Source organism: Myxine glutinosa, chromosome 8 (genome assembly GCF_964187855.1).
Source record: "Myxine glutinosa chromosome 8, kmMyxGlut1.1, whole genome shotgun sequence".
Taxonomy (NCBI): domain Eukaryota; kingdom Metazoa; phylum Chordata; class Myxini; order Myxiniformes; family Myxinidae; genus Myxine; species Myxine glutinosa.
Window position 1 is genome coordinate 29,002,338 of NC_136268.1, and position 14,219 is coordinate 29,016,556.

The following is a 14,219-nucleotide window of genomic DNA, read 5'->3' on the forward strand; positions in this document are numbered from 1 at the left end:
TTAAGGCACCGATGACATCACCATCGACATATCTTATTCCCCATGGTGAGTACTTGACAATGACCTATGTATCAATTTTTTCCCATTGCGTGGTTTGGGAGATATAGAGGTGTAACGATTTTCCAATATGGCGTCAGTAACACGTGACCTATGACGTCATAATTATAAATAAAAATATTCTCCAGGCGGAGGCACTTCTGTGGTAAAATTTCGTGTCAATCGGACCAACGGTTGCCGAGAAAATGAATTTTTAAAATGCAGACACGTATGGCACACGGCACACGTACGCATATGAATGCTCAACCCTGCTTTTCGCTTTGCGGGCACAGGTTTTTAAAAATTATTTTGGGGTTTTTTTGAAGACAAGATCGAGGCTCGTGTAAGAGCTAACATTAATCAAAAAAAAACTGACACATAAAACACGTAATAAAGGGAGCGGGAGACAATATGGGGAGAGAGAGGGAAGCACACAAGTACAACAGCAGAGAACAGGGACAACGGAAGATATTGGGAGGGAGAGGGCTTGGGGGAAAGGGGCATGGGAAGGCGGGGGTGCGGGGGGGGAGGGGGTGGGAACGGTATAAAACCCATGGACACTGCTAGAACTTCCAGGAAAGAAAGAAGTCGGTATTTCCAGAAAAAAAAAGTGGATTTGGGGTGAATTAACGGGGGTTGAAGAGAACAAGGTTTTGGATGTGGGAAGATAAGAGATGGTGGTGAACACCTGTTTTAAAGACCTGGAGGGAGGAGTGGGATTGAAGAGAGTGAGGGGGTTTGTTCCAGAGGTGGGAGAAAAGCGGAATGAAGTAGTGAAGGTGAGCAGAGAGTCTTGATTTTGGCAGTTTAACCATAAGAGGGTTGCTGGCAGATCTTGTGCGACCTGTAGGAATATTTGGGGGACAGAGCACAGATAGAGCTGGGGGAGCAAAACCGGAAAGGAGTCGGCACAAGACAGAAAGACCACCTACCTGGCCGCGGTGAGAGAGAGAAAGGCCCTCACAATTAGCTTCATCGCGGGAGATTCCAATGATTCTAAAAGCTTTGGTTTCTACAGCGTGAAGCCGAGCCAGGTGTGAGGCAGGAGCACCAGCCCAGAGGGGAGAGCAGTATTCCATTGAGCTGCGGATGAAAGCCTTGTATGTGGTGAGGAGCTCAGGTGTGCCAAGGAAGGACTTCGCATGTTGGAGAATGCCCAGTCGGCGACTGGCTTTGGAGGCCAGATTGGAAATGTGGTTTTCCCAGGAAAGATCACGACAAATAGTGAGACCCAAAAGCTTAAGTGACAGAACTTCTTGGAGAGGATTGTTGAGAAAGTAGATGGGAGGGTTGTCCAATAGGGTGGTCCAAAAAACATCGATCTCTCCGATTTTGATGCTCTACTGGATTATTGTTAGAAATGGTCTAAAACATTCACCCACCAAATATTTTCGCTCAATTCCATCTAGAAACTCATACACACTTCAATTGAAATATGGCGTTTTTCACCAAATTTGGCGAAATGAGAACAATCCAATAGCAACCGAGGTGGAAAAAGTACATGCACTATTGTACGAAGCCATTTTGTGGTTCATGACTTTTTGCATGCGCTTGCGCCTGTAAGTGTGAAATCATCATGGTCGAAACATGTTTGACAATGCTTGAAACATGTTCATACATGTCTGACTCATGTTTCGACCAAGAGGACTTCACAGGGGTATGTACCATCAATGACATTATTTAGGAAAAAAATATTTCTAAAGTCTTTGTAAGTCATTAAAATTGACCAAAATGACAAATTTATATGTTGAGTGTGTATGAGTTTATAGATGACTCAGATGCAAAATTTTTGGGTGAATGATTTAGACCATTTCTAACAATAATCCAATAGAGCATCAAAATCCAGGTAAAAAAGTGATTTTTTTGCATTTTTGGACCACCCTATTGTCCAGTCGGTCTTTTCGGAGAGACAAAGTAAGAGTGTGAGATTTGTCAGGATTGAAAGACATGTTAATAAGTGAAATAAGTGAAATAAGTGAAAGTAAAGAGTGCGTGAGCAGCTGAAAGCGTTTTAAAAGTTTTACCTACACAGATTTCAAGGTGGTTTGCATGAGCAAGTGCAAGACTTATATGCGCCGAGTCCCAGGTGATGCTGTATGAAATATTTGAAGTATTTATTACCTGTGCAGAGTTCCAAAACGCCCACGTTGCACCAGCAATGGCGCATTGTTGGGGCGACGTGGGCATTGTTGGGTTGAAATGATGCATTTTGGGAGTGAAGTGGTGGATTTTTGGAGTGATGTTATTTGATTTTGGCGTCGCGTGATGGGGTTTTGGCTCGATGTGACATCTTCTTTTGGCTGCCATGACGTTCTTAGCGTCACCACAAAAAATTTGGCACGACTCTTGCTCAAAGTGACGCCCTTTTGACATGACCTGATTCGACTTGACACAACGCATCCTCTGCTCGACTCATCCACCACGCGACTCGACCTCCTCTCAACTCGACTCGTCCTCTGCTCGACTCATCCACCACGCGACTCGACCTCCTCTCAACTCGACTCGTCCTCTGCTCGACTCATCCACCACGCGACTCGACCTCCTCTCAACTCGACTCAACTCGGGAGAGGTATAAAACAAATAGGACACTACCCGGACTTCCAGGAAAGAAGTCGGTATTTCAAAACGGTGGATCTGGGGTGAATTAACGTCGGTAGAAAATATCAATGTTTTGGATGGGGGAAGAAGAGAGATGGTGGTGGACAGCTGTTTTATGTTAAATCTAATACGGCTGCCAAACCATGTGGCCTATAATGTCACAAACTTGATATTTCAATACAAATGGGTCATAGATCATGTGCATGCAATTTCAGATTTTTAGGATAAGGAATTCGATTCAAACATTTTTGGCTGGTATACCACTTCACCTATGATGTCATCATTATCATGCTTTTGTTCCCCATTGGAAGTATTTGACAATGTGCCAAGTTTCAAACTTTTTCATGCAGCGGTTTCCGAGAAATAATTTTTTGATTATTTGCGTTTAATCTAAAATGGCTGCCATACCACGTGACCTATGACGTTATTATCATTAAAAAAACATTCTGCATGGGTGTCACTCCTACACTGAAAGTTTCGTCTCAATCGGACATGTGGTTGCTGAGAAAAACGAGGTTTAGCCCGTACAGACGGACGGATGGACGGACGGACAGACAGACGGATGGACAACCCGAAAACATAATGCCTCTGGCCACCTTCGGTGGAACGAAAAACGTAAATACGGAAAGAAAAAAAATGCCACACAACGTTTTGAAAAAATAAAAAGAAAAAACGAAAAATAAAAACGAAAAACGTTGCACATTGTGTGTACATCTCCGAAACCGCTCGATGGAAAAAATTGAAACGTGGCTCATTGTAAAGAACTCCATATGGGGAATAAGTGTTGTGAACGATGACGTCATAATTCGACAGGGACAATGCTTAGTCCAATCAGCTTGAAATTTCTTCAGCATGATCTATGCAGAAATTATATTGGAGAATGTAAATTTATGATGTCATTGGTCACGTGGTCTGGCAGCCATATTGGATCAAAGAAAAAAATCCCTCCAAAAACAGAAGTGTTGGTTCGCACCAAGTTGACTGCGCAGGGTAAGTATTCTAAGAATACCATGTAGTAATTTATGTGCTTATTCCAAAGATATTGAACATCTTATGTCTTGTGTATTTCATGCATCTTCCATCATTTTGCCAAATACACTATTATTCATTACCATAAAAATCTTCTCAAAACCTGTTTTTGCTTCTGTTCACTTTCTTGTATTGAAATCAATATAATGTTTATTAAAGATAACTAATTTGCTTAAACTCCAAAATTCAATAAACTGTCTTCATTTTCAGTTCATCTAATTGATATTGTCTCAGGTTTCCTTGATGTAAAACATAATTTTGTCGTTTTTTTGTTGGATTGGATATAAATTATTGTTGATAATCACGAAGCCATTCTTTCTTTGTTTGTTTTTCTGTATTAGGAGCAAATGGTAAATATTTAACCTCGCCAGAGGAGAGGGCATTGCATTTGAGTCCGTTTGTTTGTTTGTTTGTCCGCACAGAATAAATATGATTTTCTCTGCAACCGTTGGTCCGATTGACAGGAAATTTTCACCAGAGGTGCAACTCCACCTGTAGAATTTTTAAATGATAATTATGACGTCATAGGTCACGTGATTCAGCCGCCATCTTGGAAAAACCGAAAAAGATTGCACCTCTATATCTCCGAAAGTGCTGAATAGGAAAAAAATGAGATATGGCTCATTGTAAATAACTCTCCATGGGGAATAAAATATGTTAATGATGATGTCATAGGTGCCTCCATTATGACGTCACAATTCGACAAGTACAAAACTTCATCCAATCAAGATGAAATTTATTGAGCGCCATGTCGGCATAAACTGGTGGAGAAATTAAATACTGATGACGTCATCGGTCACGTGGTTCGGCCGCCATCTTGGAAAAACCGAAAAACTTTGCACCTGCATATCTCCGAAAGTGCTGAATAGAAAAAATTGAGACATTGCTCATTGTAAAGAACTCTCCATGGGGAATAAAATATGTTAATGATGATGTCATAGGTGCCTCCATTATGACGTCATCATTCGACAAGTTCAAAACTTCATCCGATCAAGATGAAATCTCTTGAGCATAATCTAGAAATAAATTCGTTTCGAATTTTTTTTAATGATGACGTCATCGGTCACGTGGTTCGGCCGCCATATTTCTTTTAACACAAAAGCCTAAAAAACCACTGAAAATACATCCTGTCGAGGGTTTGCAATCTCTGATTGCTCTTTTTCTTGTTGCGTTTGTTATGGAGTTTTTCTGGTTATTTTTAATCCGCTTCAAAATAGCCAACTTTTTCTTCATCTAATTCATTTTGAGTAGAGATGAAAACTTCTTTCAAGACTTTTTAATAGTTCTTCTCTTTTACCCATTTGGAACCTCCATGAGGTAAATACTGATGTGGGACTGGATGTTAAGGGATGAAAATATTGATGTAAATATTGTTCCTCAATATTTACTGACAAGATGGAATGGTTTGTAACTTTTGTTTTTTTTCTCTTTCGTCAGCCCTGAAGATTTCATCTTGACAAATATGACAAATGTTAGAATTCTTAAACTGTTCTTCCTCATCTTGTGTTAGCATTACTTCCGTTACATAAATAGCATTTTTTTTTTTTATCCTCGTCAGAGGAAGAAGGTATTGCGTCTGGGTCGATTTGTCTGTTTGTCTTGTTTGTTTATCAGAATATGACATTTGTTACAGAACTCGGATGTTGTACAGCGCTTGATGTGAGCACGTATGCGGAGTTATTCGAAACACTAACGTAGGCCACAAGCACCACCTAGTGGTAAACAGTCGTAAATGTTAACTTTTTTTTTATAACCGAGTACCTCGATAAAGATGTCTGGTGTTGGCTTAACGGTTCGGGTGGCTGGCTTGGGATCCAAGGGTCCTCAGTTCGAATCCGGGTCGGCCGTTGAATTAGCAAACCAGGTGAGGTTGACTCAGCCTGTCATCCTTCCTTGGTTGGCGAAGTGAGTACCGGTGTACTGGGAATTCCACATATGGTGTGTAGTAGCACCTACAAGATATATAAATTATAGCTTACAGATAGGTTGCATGCACGTGCTTTCTATCGCCAACACCCACCAGAAGCGGCTATGGTATGAATAATAACTAGAACGGCACTCAGTAGAGGGCATACCTCCACCAGGTGGACAGTTTACATTTTGTATCCCACTGATAGGTCGTATCTGGATCCAGACCTGAACCAAAATCTAATCAGCTTGTTCTTGTCACCTAACTAATTATTTATTCACCTAGTTTTGTCATAACTCATCCATAACTCTTTTGGACATCCTGCTATGTATCGTTTTTGGTCCGATCTCTCAATGGTGAAGAATCATTTCAATTCTTCTATATAGATCCAGATCTTCACCAAAAACGAATCGAATCTTTCCTGTCACACACAAAACCTTTCCACCAAGTTTTGTCCAAATCCGTCCACAACTTTTTGAGATATCCTGCTATATATCATTTTTGGCCCAATCTCCCAACAGTGAAGAATCACTTAAAAATTAAATAACTCTCGTATCCGAATCTATATTCAGATCTTCACCAAAATCGAATCGATTAGTCCTTGTCACACACCTAACCGGTCCACCAAGTTTCGTCCAAATCCGTCCACAACTCTTTGAGATATCGTGCTATTTATCGTTTTTGGCCCTATCTCCCAATAGTGAAGTATCACTTTAAAAATTCTACTAGTCGGATCCGAATCCGGATCTTCACCAAAATCTAATCATTTCGTCTTTGCCACATACTCTACCTCTCTGACAAATTTCGTCTGAATCCGTCCACAACTTTTTGAGATATCTTGTTCACAGACAGACAAACAGACAGACAGGGGTGAAAACATAACCTCCATCCACCTTTGGTGGCAGAGGTAATAATAATAATAACCTCTATAAAGTATGTACAATTAGACAGTGAGTACACAAATAAAGTATGTATGGTACAAATAGAATGTGAGTACATCAATAAAGTATATATGGTACAAATAGAGAGTGAGTCCATCAATAAAGTATATATGGTACAAATAGAATGTGAGTACATCAATAAAGTATGTATGGTACAAATAGAAAGTGAGTTCATCAATAAAGTATGTACGGTACAAATAGAATGTGAGTACATCAATAAAGTATGTATAGTACAAATAGAAAGTGAGTACATCCATAAAGTATGTACGGTACAAATAGAATGTGAGTACATCAATAAAGTATGTATGGTACAAATGGAAAGTGAGTACATCAATAAAGTATATGTAGTACAAATAGAAAGTGAGTACATCAATAAAGTATATATGGTACAAATAGAGAGTGAGTACATCAATAAAGTATGTATGGTACAAATAGAAAGTGAGTTCATCAATAAAGTATGTACGGTACAAATAGAATGTGAGTACATCAATAAAGTATGTATAGTACAAATAGAAAGTGAGTACATCCATAAAGTATGTACGGTACAAATAGAATGTGAGTACATCAATAAAGTATGTATGGTACAAATGGAAAGTGAGTACATCAATAAAGTATATGTAGTACAAATAGAAAGTGAGTACATCAATAAAGTATGTATAGTACAAATAGAAAGTGAGTACATCAATAAAGTATGTATGGTACAAATAGAAAGTGAGTACATCGCTAGTGATATGTCGAGTCAGGTAGATTTGTATAAATTAACATGCTCTGGATGTCGGGTAAGAACCATCACCATGTTACGAGTTTTGTTTAGCGGAATGTCAGATTAAGGTGCATCTTCGTCCCCATTACGAGAAATGGGGCATGTTAACTTGGTACAGGGATTATGTTAATTCCCCTGTTCGTCAAACCTCAGTAATTTACAACCTTTGTCCCTTCTGGCACCGCACCATAGACAGTAGCGCAGGAAATGCCCGTTAATTAAACCACACTAAATAATAAAACTAACCGGAACCCAGATGACGCACTCGGGCTGATTACACCGACTGGAAAGGATGCTTAGGGCGAAAGATCCGTGAAGACACCCCAAGGAGCCATGATTGGTCAGGGCTTCTGATTGGCAGAGAGAAGGGCTGAGCAAGAAGGCACCAACTGATTGGCAGAGAGAATGGCAAGCAAGAAGCGGCGCGCTGATTGGTGGAGAGCTGGACGAGGTGGTGGTGGCCTTCAGGCATTGGTGGAGAAACGCCGATGATGTCACGACTCGACGTTAAAAGAACTCTCGGACGGACATTTTCTCTCTCTTGCTTTTTTCCCTCGACGACCTCTGGCTCCCCTGTTCTTCTCCCTCACGATCTTGTGCCTGTTCCCGTTCTGGACCTCGGGAACGATTCTGCTTGGACCGACCGTGTTCAGAGACGCCTTCGGAGACGTACAGAGGCTGCAGGAGGAACCGCGGCCCGGGAACTGCGGTTCTCCTTGCGTGGACAAGCTCTTGACCTCAAAGCACTGCAGCACGAAAGGGTGCAATGAGGCCTGGTTCCCGCCAATGCATGCATTTCGCGCGCAACATAGCCAGTGCCCCGGACCCGTTCGCAGATCCTGGCAAGACCCCCCCCCCCCCCCCCCCCTGAGCTGATCAGAGTTAAGTGCACGATAAACCACACGTTTTTATTTTACAGATTATCCTTCCCTTCGTCTGTATTTCTAAGTCTGGTGAGGGAGCGCTCCATTTAGGAACATTATTTATTATCACGCATTTTATTTTGTATTACCTGCAATCCATTTTAATAAACCCTTTTGTTATCTTCTCTGTACATTTGAAATCCGATTTCGTTTGAGTTACTTTTTGCAGGTTGAAGACTGCCCCGCAGGATCGCTCAGGTAAGTGCTTCAGCTTCCTTCCCTCCCCTTTTTTCCTCCCCCGCATATAGTAAAATCCGCATTTGATCATCACCGCCGAGTAACGCTTGCCTTCCGTGACTCTCCCGGTGTTAACTGAGGGAATCACATGACAGTATGTATGGTACAAATAGAAAGTGAGAACATCAATAAAGTATGTATGGTACAAATGGAAAGTGAATACATCGCTACGCTGACAGCAGTTGAACACCATAACCCATATACAGAGTCAACCAAAAGCAGCCAAATGCATTAATTATGCCTCAACCGATGAAGTCGCCAGAGGCATTATGTTTTCAGGTTGTCCATCCGGCTGTCCGTGATTGGTTTTCATTACCGCGATAACTTGAGAATGGCTGAATGGATCTTAGTCAAACTTGGTGCAGGTATGTATAATGAGGTAAATGTGAATTGATTAGATTTTGGGGTAATTAGGTCAAAGGCCAAACGTCAGAGGTGATGTTAGGTAAAAATTATGTTACCGCAATAACTTCTGAACCAGTGATGGGATTCTGACCATAGTTGATACAAGTATGTATTATGATGCAAAAATGAACTGATTTGATTTTGGGGTCAAGAGGTCAGAGGTCAAAGTCTGTATTAGGTCTATAACTAGAGAACGGCTAAAGGGATAAAATTAAAACTTGGTACAGGTATGTGTAATGATGCAAAGGTGAACTGATTACATTTTGAGGTCAAAAGTCAAATGTCAGACATCCCGTCAGGTAAACATTCTGTTACCGAGCTAACATGTGAACCAGTAATGTGATTTTCACCAAACTTGGTATATTTATATATTATGATGCAAAGATAAACTGATTCAATTTTTGGGTCAAGAGGTCAACGATCAGAGGTCAATTTAAGTTACAATTATTTCATTACCGCAATAACTTGAGAACAGCTGAAGGGATTTATATCAAACTTGGTACAGGTATGTATAATGATGTAAACATGAACTGATTAAATTTTGGATCAAGAGGTCAAAGGTCAGAGGTAAAAATTATGTTGCCACGCCAACTTGTGAACAAGTGATGGGATTTTGAACAAACTTGGTATAAGTATATATGATGCAAAGATTAACTGATTGGATTTTTTTTTTTTTTTTTTTTTTTTTTTTTTTGTATACAAGGTCGAGGCTCGTGAAAGAGCGAACATTAATCACACAGAAAGACAAACCGACACATAAAACATATAACATAGGGAGCGGTAGACAAGATGGGGAGAGAGGGCGAAGGACACAAACACAACATTTGAGAGCAGGGACCGAGAGACATGGAGACATCGAGAGATCAGTGGGAGGGAGAGGGCTTTGGGGGGGAGGCATGGGAAGGGGGGGGGGGGGTGGGAGAGGTATAAAACATATGGACACTGCCAGGACTTCCAGGAAAGAAGTTGGAATTTCAAACAAGGTGGATCTGGGGTGAATTAGCGGGGGTAGAAAAGATCAAGGTTTTGGATGGGGGAAGATAAGAGATGGTGGTGAACAGCTGTTTTAAAGACCTGGAGGGAGGAGTGGGATTGAAGGGAGTGAGGGAGTTTGTTCCAGAGGCGGGAGAAAAGAGGAATGAAAGAGTGAAGGTGAGCAGAGAGCCGAGATTTCGGCAGTTTAACCATCAGAGGGTTGCTGGCAGATCTTGTGCGACCTGTAGGAATATTTGGGGGACAGAGCACAGAGAGAGCTGGGGGTGCAAGGCCGGAGAGGAGTCGGTAGAAGACAGAAAGACCACCTACCTGCCTGCGGTGAGTGAGTGAAAGGCCCTCAGAGATAGCTTCATCGCGGGAGATTCCAATAATTCTGAAAGCTTTGGTTTCAACAGCGTGAAGCCGAGCTAGGTGTGAGGCAGGAGCACCGGCCCATAGGGGAGAACAGTATTCCATTGAGCTGCGGATGAAAGCCTTGTATGTGGTGAGGAGCTCAGGTGTGCCGAGGAAGGACTTCGCACGACGGAGGATGCCCAGTCGGCGACTGGCTTTGGAGGCCAGCTTGGAAATGTGGTTTTCCCAAGAAAGATCATGGCAGATAGTGAGACCCAAAATCTTGAGCGACAGAACTTCTTGGAGAGGATTGTTGAGAAAGTAGATGGGAGGGTTGTCCAGTCGATCTTTTCGGAGAGACATAGTAAGAGTGTGAGATTTGTCAGGATTGAAAGACATGTTCCACTTGTTTGACCAGTCTGTGATTTTGTCCAGGTCTTCAGAGAGTGAGGAGGCAGCAGACTGCCGATCTGAGGGAAGAGGAATGGAGCGGCAGAGAGTGGAGTCATCAGCAAAGAGATAGAGAGGATTTTCGAGAGAGTCAGAGAGATCATTGATGAAGACCAGAAAAAGCACGGGGCCCAGAACACTGCCTTGGGGAACTCCAGCCTGAACAGGAAGAGGAGATGAGAGAAACCCATTCAGGGCCACACGTTGACGACGACTAGAGAGGAAGTCCGCCAGCCATGCGTGGAGATTTCCATGGATACCAAAGGAGGAGAGTTTGGTGAGCAGAGCGGGGTGCCAGACCGTGTCGAAGGCACGTGATATGTCGAGGGAGACAGCTCTAATTTCCTGTTTGGCATTGAGGACCTCCATCCATTGTTGAGACAGCAGAAGCAGCATGTCCAGAGTAGAGTGACCTGGTCTGAAACCAAATTGATGATCAGAGATCAAGCCATTGGAGAAGAGGAAAGATTTCATATCCGAAGCAATGATGGATTCCATGACTTTGCTGATAATTGGGAGAAGGCTGATTGGTCTGTAGTTGCTAGGATCTGTTTTTGCACCTTTTTTGTGCAAAGCGGTGATGTTGGCTGATTTCCAAGCAGATGGCAGTTGACCTTGAGCAAAAGAGAGGGTGAAGAGAACAGAGAGAGGGTGAGATAGAGCAGCAGAGCAGGATTTTAGGACCCGTGGGCTGATGCCGTCGGGTCCAGTTGCAGAATCAGAGTCGAGGGTTGACAGAAACGTTTCCACCTTGTCAGGAGGAAAGGACACGGAGTCCAGGAGCAGCAGGGTACGACTGGGTATGGTGGGTACAGAGAGGGATGGGTTTGGGACACAAGATTTAGAGGCAAACACAGAGTTGAGGCATTCAGCTTTTTCACGTGCGGAGTCAGCTGTGTAGCCGTTTGAGGTAAGGGAGGGGATGGAGGGGGAACAAACACCAGAAACGGATTTGACCAGACGCCACCAGGATTTGGAAGAGGGAGACAGATAAGAGAGTTCGGTCTTGAGAACGGAGAGATATTGTTTCCTGGCTCTCCTGAGGGTGGACACACACTTGTTTCGGGCTTTGTGAAAGGAAATGAGATTTCCTTCCGTTGGATTTGCTTTCCAGGAGACGAAGGCAAGTTGTTTCTGGGCAACAGCCTCACCACAAGATTCCGTGTACCATGGACGGGAGGAAGGGTATGACAACTGAAGACGAGATGGGATAAATCTGTGCATGAGAGAGAGCAATTTACTTTGGAAGAATTCCCAGGATGAGTTGATGTCAGAGGTGGTAGAGATGGGAGACCAGTCCAGATGATTGATGGCTGCTTGAAGACCGTGCCAGTTGGCCTGAGTGAAATGCCAGACTCGTCGACGCTGAGCAGGCTCCCTGAGGATGGTCAGAGAGATGTCCACTTTAACAAGGACATGATCAGATGATCCGATCGGAGCAGAAGAAGAGCAGCAGACATTTTCAGGGAAGTTAGTCATAACCAAGTCCAGAAGAGAAGATGTTCCGTTGACTGAGATCCGGGTCGGGAAAATTGACAGATTGTGTCAGTCCCAGTGAGTCGCAGAAGTCCTTTGCTGAGGAGCCATGGCTGGTGAGAGAGGTACCCACACCCAGCCAACTGGCATGATGACAGTTGAAATCACCACATATGAGGAAGAGAGAGTTGGGATGAGTAGATAGAAGTTGGTCCATATCATCAGACAGCGAGATGTAGATGGAGTCATCACTGTTTGGTGGACGGTACAACACACATATGAACAAGAGGTGGGAGCGAAGGGGAAGCCGTAGCCAGAGGTATTCCTGGGGGTGAGGTGGAGAGAGTGCAGTGCAGGGCGAGTGAGGAAGAGAGTTTTTGATAAAGATAGCAACCCCGCCTCCAGGACGAGGCTCAGGTCTATCATACCGGAGGAGGGAGTAGCCCGGGAGAGATACTATGGAATCAGAGACATCATAAAGGAGGAAAGTTTCTGTTAAGCAGATCACGTCTGGTTTGACAGAAGCAACCTGTATGGAGAGATCAGTTAAGTTTGAACGAAGGCCCCGGATGTTTGAGGTCCATACCGTTAATGAAGAGGAAGGGGGAGCATCAAATACAGAACAGGGGGGAGGAGGGGTAGGGTAAGATGTGGAAGAGGTGGAAGAGGTAGGGAGAGCTGTTGAAGGTGTGTCAGAGATTTCAGAATAGCTCGGAGAAAGGGAAGGATGGGGCGGACAAAAGGTTTGATGGTGATTGGGTGAGCCACAATGAGGTGTTATTTGAGGAGGGGGAAGAGCGAGGCAGAAGGTTGGGGGAGATGGAGGTGAGAGTTTGAAGGGGGAAGAAGCGGGGAGGACGCTTTGAGGAGGGGGAGTGAGAGGGGGGAAATTGAGAGCTTTCAGACCAGGTCACTCTACTCTGGACATGCTGCTTCTGCTGTCTCAACAATGGATGGAGGTCCTCAATGCCAAACAGGAAATTAGAGCTGTCTCCCTCGACATATCACGTGCCTTCGACACGGTCTGGCACCCCGCTCTGCTCACCAAACTCTCCTCCTTTGGTATCCATGGAAATCTCCACGCATGGCTGGCGGACTTCCTCTCTAGTCGTCGTCAACGTGTGGCCCTGAATGGGTTTCTCTCATCTCCTCTTCCTGTTCAGGCTGGAGTTCCCCAAGGCAGTGTTCTGGGCCCCGTGCTTTTTCTGGTCTTCATCAATGATCTCTCTGACTCTCTCGAAAATCCTCTCTATCTCTTTGCTGATGACTCCACTCTCTGCCGCTCCATTCCTCTTCCCTCAGATCGGCAGTCTGCTGCCTCCTCACTCTCTGAAGACCTGGACAAAATCACAGACTGGTCAAACAAGTGGAACATGTCTTTCAATCCCGACAAATCTCACACTCTTACTATGTCTCTCCGAAAAGATCGACTGGACAACCCTCCCATCTACTTTCTCAACAATCCTCTCCAAGAAGTTCTGTCGCTCAAGATTTTGGGTCTCACTATCTGCCATGATCTTTCTTGGGAAAACCACATTTCCAAGCTGGCCTCCAAAGCCAGTCGCCGACTGGGCATCCTCCGTCGTGCGAAGTCCTTCCTCGGCACACCTGAGCTCCTCACCACATACAAGGCTTTCATCCGCAGCTCAATGGAATACTGTTCTCCCCTATGGGCCGGTGCTCCTGCCTCACACCTAGCTCGGCTTCACGCTGTTGAAACCAAAGCTTTCAGAATTATTGGAATCTCCCGCGATGAAGCTATCTCTGAGGGCCTTTCACTCACTCACCGCAGGCAGGTAGGTGGTCTTTCTGTCTTCTACCGACTCCTCTCCGGCCTTGCACCCCCAGCTCTCTCTGTGCTCTGTCCCCCAAATATTCCTACAGGTCGCACAAGATCTGCCAGCAACCCTCTGATGGTTAAACTGCCGAAATCTCGGCTCTCTGCTCACCTTCACTCTTTCATTCCTCTTTTCTCCCGCCTCTGGAACAAACTCCCTCACTCCCTTCAATCCCACTCCTCCCTCCAGGTCTTTAAAACAGCTGTTCACCACCATCTCTTATCTTCCCCCATCCAAAACCTTGATCTTTTCTACCCCCGCTAATTCACCCCAGATCCACCTTGT